The sequence below is a fragment of the Indicator indicator genome, chromosome Z (assembly GCF_027791375.1).
Source record: "Indicator indicator isolate 239-I01 chromosome Z, UM_Iind_1.1, whole genome shotgun sequence".
Classification (NCBI taxonomy): Eukaryota; Metazoa; Chordata; class Aves; order Piciformes; family Indicatoridae; genus Indicator; species Indicator indicator.
In genome coordinates, this window is record NC_072053.1 from 40,783,351 (window position 1) to 40,795,133 (window position 11,783).

At 35.3% G+C, this 11,783-nt stretch overlaps 1 protein-coding gene across 1 annotated transcript in view; it reads right to left on the bottom strand.

Moving 5' to 3' along the window:
- The window catches only part of PTPRD (protein tyrosine phosphatase receptor type D), a 253,661-nt gene extending 249,219 nt beyond the window's left edge, over positions 1–4,442 (bottom strand). Inside the window, exons 1-2 of the mRNA XM_054397277.1 lie at positions 4,305–4,442; positions 416–557 (exon numbers count right to left, since the gene is read on the bottom strand). The gene's annotated coding sequence lies outside the window, so the exon portion shown is untranslated. The remainder of the gene's footprint in view (positions 1–415; positions 558–4,304) is intronic.
- Between the last annotated feature and the right edge of the window lie 7,341 nt (positions 4,443–11,783).

The following is an 11,783-nucleotide window of genomic DNA, read 5'->3' on the forward strand; positions in this document are numbered from 1 at the left end:
TCTTTCAGCAGCTTTACTTCATCTAAAAATATTTTCAAGGACACTGTTAATTGGGCAAATTTCCATGTAAATGCTGATCACACAAAGCTAAGCTACCAAGGACACCACTAAAGTAAATCAAATGTATTCATAAAGCACCGGGTTTTGATTAAAAATTGATATAAAAACTTATGTACTTCTCCTGTTTCATTCTTTTTCTTCACCCTAATCTGTCATACCTCACATTTTATAGTAAAAAAATCAGAAACACAGTATTTCAAACATTAAATGAAAAAGTGTGTATTTAACAACATCAGTACTACAGCAATGACCATTTGCAAAAGCTGTCCTTAACTTTCCTGAAAAGAAAACTTTCTTTTACAACATAGCACTTTCAGCTCTGTGAAGTAACTAGTTATGTTTAGAAATAACTTACCACGTAAAACTGTGAGTCTTGTGGACACACTTATTTCACCAACACTGTTGGAAGCCACACACTCGTAAATAGCTTCATCTCTTGGAGTACGCAATGGCTGTATTCTGAGAACTGATCCAGATCCATCATCGAACTCTATTACCTATAGAAGGAAACAAAAGCTGTCACAGATGTTGTTACAAATGCCTACCCTTCAGTTAATCTGTTCATACTTGCTTTTCAAGTACTTGAATTAGGACAAATTCCACACAGACAGCAAAATGTTCAAGAAGCAATGTCTTGTAACATTGCTGTTCGTTCCATGAGTATTGGATGGCTGCCCTAACACAAGTTTCAAGAAAATACAGGATGAAAATCAAACTCACGTTCCCCTTCCAAGCAAACAAGGGCTGTAAGAAAGGATTCTGTAACTTAATGCTCTTTTATGCTGAAGTTCACCACCAATCTCACTTCATTCTCTTAGTTTAAGTACTCTACCTTCAAGCACCAGTTACATTCGTTTTAATTGCTGCAGGCTCTATTCCCACTCTACTCACAAAGTGCAGTTCACTCACTCATTCAGCTCCAATGTGAAAAAGGGTCAGCAATTTCTCAACAAGACAGGACTACAGTTTAGCTATGCATTTAACCCACACAAGTATATTTATCCAATGATGTATTAGAAATCATGTGAATAATTAAGAGACTAATTAATCAATATTTGGATATAATATATATATATATATATATATATGCATAAAATAACTTCCATACATGCCTATTTGAACATGTTTGTGTGCCTAATTTACACATAAGCACTAGAGCTTTATATTTGTTGAGAGTGAGAGAAATAAAACACAGGGTTAGGGAATCACAGATATATGCCCATTATCTTCCCATTTTCATTGCAGGAATTGCTCAGCTACTTCTTAGCGGTGGCAGAAGTCTAAGTGGAAATTAGATAAAAACAAGGATGTTTTCTGAGAAGAAACTGGTTTCTTAGCCCCACAGGCTGTATTATTTTCCTTATTCTAAGTAAAACTGTTGTCCTAAAAAAACCTAAACAACAAAACATTTCTATCTCATACCAGTAAGAACAAAAGAATAATTAGCATTTTTACTAAATTGACATCTATGAGGGGAAAGAAAATTTCACAGCCTTGATGCAGACTCATGATTTGTACATAAAAAATGTAAGCACCAGATCCAAATAATCACAATTGTAACATTCAAAAAGAAACATTGTTATTGTTTTAGTCTGAACTCTCAATAATCCTTGCCAGATCATAAATAAAATCAATTGCAGTAGATTGGGTTGGGTGAATATTCCAGAGATTAAGTTTCAAGTCTAGAGTCTCCAAAAATGTATCATAAAATGGCTTTACTTTCCTTGTGATGAGTTCTCCCCTTTCCTAAATATCACAAATAGTTAACGCATTCCACTCCCTCATCCACTGAATGTTGTTTTTTTCATCTGAAAAAGCATAGAATTTTAATAAAACCAGTCTCATATCACAGGGTAGAATGGTGCAATTTTTAAATTTGGGGTTAATCTCTTACTCTTTCTTAGTAACTTAAAGCAGATTTTTCTAATTGATATTATTTGTATTGATTTGAAGCCAGAGGAAAAAAACAGAATCCTTTGGTATCACATTAATCTTTACTATATGCTTGCAATATAAATAAAAGATGAAAGATTAATAGCAAGGTATCATAAAGTCTTACTGTAGCCTTTAATTTCAGAAACAACGTATAGTTCTCACCAATATTCTAACTCATTTATGAGAGCTTGTGAGTCAGAACATTCCACATTAAACAATGATAGAGAAAATAAATTATTTGCTCCCTTGTTGTTAAATAAGACACTAATAATGCGCACGAAATTCCAGCAAAAAGGTTCAGGTACAACTTGAGAAAAAAACCCCAAAGTGATAGCAAGACTAATGAAACACCGTAAAATGCTGTCCAGGTTTACTGGGGGGAGGGGGAAACATAACCAACAGCATCTCTGGGAAAGATTGTGGATTAGGTGGCCCACTGAAGTCCTTTCCTGAGAATTTAATAGGCCTTTATGAAGGCAGATGCCCAGGTAAAATTCTTTCATATCTGTTATTACTAAGTAATCAAACTCAGAGAAATATATAAAAAAAAAGTGAAAGAAATTTAAAAGAAGCTCATCTAATTATTCTCTTATTGGTGCAGATGATAATCTCGGATGTTTCTTTTTTCCCAAAATGTTTCAGGTGTCTTTTTATAATATTATTTTTGTTGTTCTGTTCTTATTTAGAGGTTCTACAGCATGAATTAACGACCTCACTTCGAACAGAAGTAAGGGAAAGATGCTTGAAATAATGATGTGCCCTCTACACTTTATAACTACTGTGTTCAGTGGTTATAATTAAAATTGCAACACTTGGTGTTTTCTGTTTCTTTGAATTATGCTGTCTTACTTTAGCTATACAGCTTGTTCAGCAGACCACTAAAGGCATTTTTAAAATGTTTATATATATGTTTATTTTATTCCTATATTTAAGTATTTGTAATGGAAATAAAATTGTTTTATTTTTGCTTTTTCTCCCTAAAACAGGTACACATGTACATAGAAAACAATATATGAAGCAAATAAACCACAATATATTGCAAAATAAAACTGAATCAATAAAGTAAAAAAAGGTACAGGTCCAATCTTAGAAATCACCATGAGTGGAAATTTTGTGACCAGAAAGGGGGCAAATTTTGTAAAGTTTATGATAAAATTTCTGTGTTAATCCCTCCAGTCAATTACAGCTCTGCATACGGTCTGCGAAGTGCAAACAGTTTTTAGTACTAGGAGGTTATGTTTTTATTTTTCACACTGCAGTAAATTTGCAAACAAAGAATTACATTGGTTAATGAGCAAATTCCCATGTCTTCAAATATTTTTTACCAAGAAAAGGAGAAAAAATAGTTTATACATGAAATTATTTTTTTTGTTGATGTAAATCTAACCTGAAAGCCAGGACAAGCAGTCTTTTCAATTGCTACTGCTAAACGTTAACACAGAAAACGTTAATATTCCCTCAGCTTTTAATAGCTATATCTTAGATAATTTGATCATAAAACGCACATTAAAACTGTTTTACATACAAATTAGTCATCTTCCAATCAGTTCTTTTCTTAACACAGAAGTCTCTTAGAGGAAAAAGACACAGTAAAAATTGTAAGTGCCAGTTTTGGTATTCATTCTACAAGCCTCCTCCCATTTTCTGAGTTTTCCTTCACGTTAAAGGTCAATCCATATTTGATATTAAATGTTTCTGACACTAGAGGAGGGAATAATATTTGTTGCCTTATTTTCCACAAATAATCACCATCCTTTGAGACGATTATCTCTATTGTTTTCTTTAATTGAAGACAGTAGAGAGAGAAGAAACAGCTTTCTCTAAAGCTTTTTCCTAGGTCATTTTGAGAAAATAATCAAAAGCAAACAAGTTTTACACTTCCTGTTCAGCAGCAGGGACTACGATGTCCCTTTCGTCTCTCTCTGCAACAACGGTAAACAGCAGAAGCAGACTTAGTCTGTTCAGTGCATACTGGTGCAAAAGGAGGTGGTTTGCTCTTTGGAGACACCAAGCATTGCCCCAAAAAATTTTCACCATCTCCTTCATGGAAAATATAACTGGCTGAACAAAAGCATACCAAGGTTCCCCAATTAGATCATGCCAGTTTAGAAAACTGCAGTAGCAGTCTTCTCTCTAACAGTGCTATGCACAACCAGTTTGCAAAACAAAAATTTCACAAGACTGCTCCCACGAAATTATCCTCGATTCAGCTATTTTTCTTAAAAACTTATAATAAAGCACACATATTGGGATAAGAAGTGAGGTTGGAATTAATGTTCTTCAGAGGAACAGAACAATGGACCTAATACCTCAAATCTCTGATTGCTGACTTTTTTTCCCTTTTTGTTCCAGACAATTTTAGGTCTTGGATCTCCTGTAGCTTGACAGATGAATGAAGCAACTCCTCCTGAAACCCCTGTCTGGTCAACGGGAGTTCTTGTAAACTTTGGTGGTGCTGAAACAAACAAACAAAAAAACAACAAAAATTAATCAAAGTAGTAAACATAAAAATAAGGCATGTCAAGATTTCAAAAAGAAAAAATGATGGGAAAGCTTAATTTCTGCAGTGACAGTATTCATCTGTAAGAGAAAGTATTAAAAAATAACTCATCAGACACTCTGAGGCAAATTCTCTATTAGCACGGTTCAGGTAAACATAAAAGTTTGCACTAATTTGCACCATATGACAATTTACTTTTCCCATTGCTGATGAATACAAAACAAACAAAATCCTTTTACTCTCCTACACTATGCAAACTACAAAGCTATTTATCAAATAGTGCAGACATCAATATAAATGACACAATATTTTTCCCACCAAAGTTAACTGCCATTGTTACATCATGAAATAATTCCATATTTGTGACATTTTTTCAAGAAAAAAACCAAGGTTTTAAGTCTGTATGTAAAGGCTACATTATTGTATGTGGAGACTAATAATATCTACATCAATTAAAAAACCTTCACACTCCAGTATAGAAAGGAATAGACGTGATGTCTGTGTTTCACTCAGACCAAAATCTTGCTGAAAAAATAAGGTATGTGTCTGGCCCCAGTTTCCCTTTGCATAACTAAATAATTCCTGAAAAAAAGTATTGCACAACTCTTCTCCAGTGGCTAATCTTGAAAGCAAAACACTTTAAGGTATCATACAATATCCGAAAAAGAAAATTATTATTAGAACATAGATAATTTCACATGAAACTGGAAATTCATAGTAGTCCAGTACATATTTTAATGACTACAATAGCCATTTTTATCAGTTTGTCTTTAAATTCACATTAAATTTAATTTGGCAAGCCAGTTAAATTCTCTGCTTCAGGCTCAGCAGCTGCACCAAAAGGATAATAACGTCCGCATGTTCAACATGTGTTGTGAGGATAAACTCATTTATGGTCAAGAGATGCTCAGACTATAGTAACAGTAGCCAGGCAGCCAAGGAGAAAGATTGGTATTATGCAATCCATCTTTTAATTATTCAGTCAACATATTAATCTCATTACATATGAAGTTACCATCAAGTCTAAGGGTACCTGAAATCATAATCCAAAAGAACCAAAAAATGAAAAGTAGCATTTTTTCCCTTTGTCTTTATAAAGATTGTTAACTAATGTTTGACACAAATTATCTCCACAATTAATGTTGTCATTTTCTTGACATTGATTCTTGACCTAAGTTGCTAGGCACTCCGATAGCAAACAGAATTACACTGCACACACAGTTGTGCTTATTAACATGCAAGGCAATTTTGATTGAGAACTGACAAGTATTTTCAATCTCCCTTAACAACAGCAGCGCAGAGTCCAACAAAAACTCTTTTTAACACACTTCATTAGGCACACTAACAATCTATATGGGAGACTTCCAGTGCAATTAAATCTGCCAGAAAATCAGATGTAATACATCGCCAGCTATAACATTACAGACTTTCAGCACTTTTGAAACTTAATTTGGTCACATTTCAATAAAGCTGCAATTAAAATAACAGAAGTGTAATTAAAATAACAAAAGTAAAATTCAGTTAAAATCAGCACTTCAAATTTCAGGACTTTTAACTCTTTTCTTGGCATCAACAAAATTGCAGCAATATTGGCTACTAAATGCAAATGACACAAGCATCGCTTGTTTCTGCTGATTTGTCTACCAGTGCCTCCTCAGATACTTGTACTGATACCTTCTTCTCGTGGTTTAAGCCCACACAGATGGCAATAAAGCAACCATGCAGTTGCTGGCTCACTCCTACACTGCTCTGGTGGGGAGAAGGTCACAGGTGAAATACAGACTCAGCTTGGGGAAACAAAATCAATTTCATTTAAACAACAAACTCATGATCAAAGTACCAATTAAAACAGACTAGGACAGGGATAAAGGCAATTTAACTACACCCCTTCCACCCTTCCCCACTCTTCCAGAGCCCAGCTCTGCTAACTCTTCTATGCAAATGCTTCAGTGGGGCAGCAAATGGGGCTTGCGATCAGTTCCAGTTCATTCCATGTTGTGGGGAAATGCCTCAGTCTTTCCCTGCAGCCCCGGTGGCCAAGAAGACCAATGGCATCCTGGTTTGTATTATAAATAGTGTGGCAGGACCAGGGAGGTGATTGTCCTTTTGTACTCTGCATTGGTGATGCCATACTTCAAGCACTGTATTCAAGTTTGGGCACCTCAGCACAAGAAAGACATTGAGGTGACAGAGCAGGTCCACAGAACAACAATTAAGCTGGTGAAGGGCATAAAGAGTAAATCTGACAAGGAGTGTCTGAGGGAACTGGGGCTGTTTAGTCTGAAGAAAAGGAGGCTCTATCACTCTCTACAACTACCTGAAGCGAAGTTGTCATGAGGTGTATGTTGGTCCCTGCTCCCAAGTTACCAGTGACAGAACAAGAAGCAATAGCTTCAAGCTGCACCATGGGAGGTTTAGGCTGTACATTAGGAAAAAAGTTTTCAGAGGAAGGCTTGTCAGGCACTGGGATAGGCTGCCCGGGGAGGAGGTTGAGCCACAATCCTGGGATGTGTTTAAAAGCCCTGTGGATGTGGTACTTGGGAACATGGTTTAGAGATGGACTTTATGGTAGAGTAGGGGTAATGGTTGGACGTCATGATATTGAAGGTCTTTTCCAACCTACGTGATTCTTTGATTCTAGGTTACTGAAAAACCTAGAGATTATATATGTATATAATATTTACTTGATAAACTTTTTTGTACTCATTTACTTATTAATAGGAATTTTCAAAGAACACTCATTTACAACATTCACTGCTAATATACTCATTAATCATAATTCGTGATATTAGTTAGACTAACCATTATTATAAGCAATGGTTTTGACTTAATTCTACCTGTACTTACAGTGGACTTGCAAATTGCCTACATAAGAAAGTTACTTAGGTTTTTATTTCTGTAAGGGTAAATGACAATTTGTATTCATGAAATCTGCATAAAGAAACCTCAAAGTTACCAGCTGGTATGTTCCTAAAGGCTCTTGTCTGCCTGAAACAGGCTGGTGTCATTTTCCTATTTCTCACCATAAACATCTTAGAACAGCATCATCCTTACATCCTTCAGTAAGAATAGCAACACCACCATCATATCTAGGCAGCTGAACAGTTGTATTACAATGGGAATGAAAATTATCAGGCTTTCATCTTTGAACGTAATTCAACTATGCCAACTAACTGCAGCTGAAGGCCTTAGTCCACTTGGATCGCAAAAGTCCCTACCACAATGATCATAACATCTTTATAATATAATCAAAATACTTATCTCTCTGCCTTCTTTCTGATACATTTATTCTTCTAAAAACAAAAGCATTCAGTACAAACAATAATGTAAGAAATGTATGGGGATTTTTATTTTGTTTTGTTTTGTTTTTTTTTTTTTCTAATGTAGCAGGCAGTCATCTTCAGTTCCCAGCCTTCAATCACCACAGTGTACTAATCATACAAAATTAGAAACTCCTACAAAGATAGCAAGTAGTGAAAAAAAGAAAATATATTATCACTTCCTAATCTCTCAAGGAAAATATTAAGAGTCAAGTTATCTTGACTCTGTTTGCTGGGCATACTGAGACACACTCACAAGTGAGGCATTACAGGTAGAATAGGTAGGTTACATTTTCCAAAACCTCTGATATTAAAATAGCACATTCTTAATTTGTACCTTTACGCTGTGCAAACCTTGGTACCAGCTCATTTCATTGTGTTATGCATGCTGTTTTAGAGATAGACATTATCCAAGCCCTAGGGACATGGGAGGAATACAAACCAACACAGACAGCAGCAGACATTTGTAAACTAATACCATAATGCCATCCACACACGCACACACACACTCCCATACTCATTTACAGTTTACAATAATGGGACCAAAGACAAAGCCTTTCACAAATACAAAGAACATGTGTGAAAAACCTGTGAAAAAAGCTGTTAATACTATAGATCAATATATTTATACCCTAAGTAGGATGAAGATGAAGAATTTATTGCTGTGCTTTTCTATTAAAAATTTTGTAGGCAATCTTGTAAGAATTTCAGTTGGTTTCATGACAAATTACTAGGACATTTACTGTAAACTGAGACCAGCCTGTAACTACTGCCTTGGCAGACTACTTTTATGCTAAACCTAATGGGAACCCAGGGCTGATGAACCATCACAGGACATCTCAGCAATCAGAACAAAGGAGAAGGGTCCTGAAGGCAAACCTACTCCACCCCACCTCTTGCCTTCAATTCTTGAAGCTGTGCATGCAGCTTTACCTGCCAGTGTTACACTTCCATTGCATACATTATCAACTTCAACCTTCTTTTAACTATCACAACAGAAAATGAAACAGGTTTACATGTTTCTGAACCTCTTCTTATTTATTCTGGTGGCTCTTCAGTTGTTTCTACACAAGAATGCAGGCTTGCATTGTTGAGAGATGAGAACCAGGATGCTTAGTTCTAATATTTGAGCACTGAAAGACATAGGCATTGCATTAAGTACTCAATGTGCAGTAAAAGCACAGGAGTGCAGGAATTCTCTTTCCCATGCTTATAGTAATTTCAGCACTGTAAATCTAACCCAAATGCATATACGACTTTAAGTTGTACACTAGTGCATGTGTTTAAATGCACAAATACAAAACAAAATAGGTATAAGCTTGATTGTGTGCATAATACTTATCACATATAGTGTATGTAAAATCTGGGTGGGGCTTAAGCTACCTAAGTTAGAAAGAGGAACTTGCTAGTTAATCCAATAATAAGACTTCTTCCAACAGCAAATGAAAAGCATAAAGCCTCTTGAATATAAAAGGTTAGTGACGTGCACCACTTCATCCCCCAGGAACATTACATAACGATGTCAAATTCACTAAGTTAATGAAGGGAAATGCACTTCAAAGCTCTCTACTGCTTCTTTTTCAAATTTTAATGTCTGCAGACTGCATATGAATTATTTGGTAACTGAACACTGACACTCCTTTTCAATGTGCAAAGTAGAAGCAGTGGATCTTAAAATGCTAGGCAAGCTGATCTCTTTCCAGAGGAGTTTTGCTCTAAGAGAAAAATGGCAATAACAAGATCCCACAGTTACGAGTTTCAATTAAAACTAAGGGTATCTGCATTATATGAGACGGACTTCATTAGAGACTTGACATAAACATAATTTATTGCGCTAAACTGGTTAATAGAAAAGTCTGTATCATTAAGCTTGCTATAAATTAAAAAAAAAAAAAAGTAGAGACTCATGAATCTTTCCTTCCTTCCTACTAGGTTAGAACTACTTTATCCCAGAACTTGATAAACATCTCTATTAGTTGCAAACCCACATTTAACATTTGCTTACAACAACTGACTATATGAAACCTAAATTAGGTGTAAAGACAGGTAGAGAGAATGTCTCTCTCACCAGCAATGCTGTAACAGCTAAACAATGCAGCTCAGCTTTAACTGTAATAAAATACAGGTTAATATGGCCCGTAAGATGACATGTTACTGATGCAGAAGCAGAGATTCATAAACTAGGTCAGAAGCTGTTTATACGTATTAAAAAAAAGATTCAGTGACTAAAGCCCCAGTGGATTGTCCCAATTCCTTGCCTACAAGTCACTTAAGATACATCAGTGTGGTTAACATAGTACAAGTAACCTGCTCTGGGATATGGTCATGCATATACTAAAGCACTGATTAGAATGTATTCATGCTGACAGTATTTTTGATACTGTGTGTTCTCATACTACACAAATACCCTACCATATATAGCCCCTGCTGTGAATACAAGCTCCTAAATTCACATTTGATTATCAATAGGGAAAATGCACCTTCAATATGCAAAAAATATACCCAATTTCAAAGTTAAAACTGTATCTGCTCTGTGAACTTCTTTACAGGAGCTATATTCCTCTAACTCCTCACCAGTAAAGTTATGTCAGTAGAATGTGTAGAATTAAAATCTAATATAAAGGTATGCATGATCAAGTTGTAACTAGCTCCAAAATTAAACTAAGTAGTAGAAATATAACCAAAAGAAACATATCACCATATAAAGGTAAACTTCTAATTACTACAAGTTCATTTCTGTTTTAATTCTGGTAAGTGACAGCGCTTTTTACAACGATGTTCTGCAATCTATTACCTAAAATCACTGGAGAGTACATCTGCATTTGCTTTACAAGAAATTTACATTGTTATTGGTGTTCCTTGAGTGATTTTAATATAATTTCAAACCATTAAAAATAGACCTAAATAGATAATCCTTGCCCACAGTGCTGTGTCTAGCTTGCAACTATGTCATCTGTATCTCACCAATGGTATCTTCCATTCTTCTCTCTTTAACCTGAATTCATTCTTTAAAAAAAAAAACCCTGATTCAAAAAAATCATAATGCTACTGGCATTCAGTCAAGGGCATGCTATTTAAAGTGGGATATGAAGGCAAATTCAGCGGGGAAAAAGGCTAAGAGTCTTAAATGTGGCCAGATACCATGCTGTAGTAGGAAGTGTCCTTAGCATTCTGCAGCTTCTTTTGACACTGAATGCAAAGCTTTGCTTTTATGTGATTCAGCTGAAGAAGCCAGAAATTATGTTATTTAATTCATAAAGGTTATTTACAGTTTCAAAGTTAAAAGCATTACCACGTGTGTCTCATAAACATGGTACATACAGAGTGTGAACAGCCCCACTTTGGTTTGGTCATCTCCCTTAGAAGGAATTCCCATCAAATACTACAATTTTGCTTTATCTTCACTCAATAAAATCAACAGTGGCCACAACACAGTTACTATTATTCCATTTTTACTTTCCTTTAATGAATTGTCCTTGTCTTATGCTTTTCTCATTCAGTCCACAGCTGTTCTGGGACTAAGCTAAACAAACCAAACTAGGAGAGTTCAGGTGTGTAGTCCCTTGAGAGTCAGTGAAGGCAATATAGAATCAACAAAGTTAATTCACCTGAGCTTTGTAACATGCCTTATCAGTAAACTGATTATATTTTTATAATGAAAGACCCTCCCTTTAGTTGGAACTATCACTGTATCACTGAAATCCATGTGCAGAAGTGATCTTATGCAGGATCTAAAATGCATTTTCAATGTAGTGATCTGAAACTAAGTACTTGCAACACATTCTGATTTGATCCAATCTACCACTTTTAAGGCATACTTGATGTATCAGAATATTAAAAATACAAGCCTGCTGGGTTTTTGTAGGACATAACGAAGCCTTTCTTAAAAAAAAAAGCAATTCATATTTTCCCTGCCATAGAGATTTTCACTCTGAAATCTCCATCATAATTGAAAAGGATAATCCATG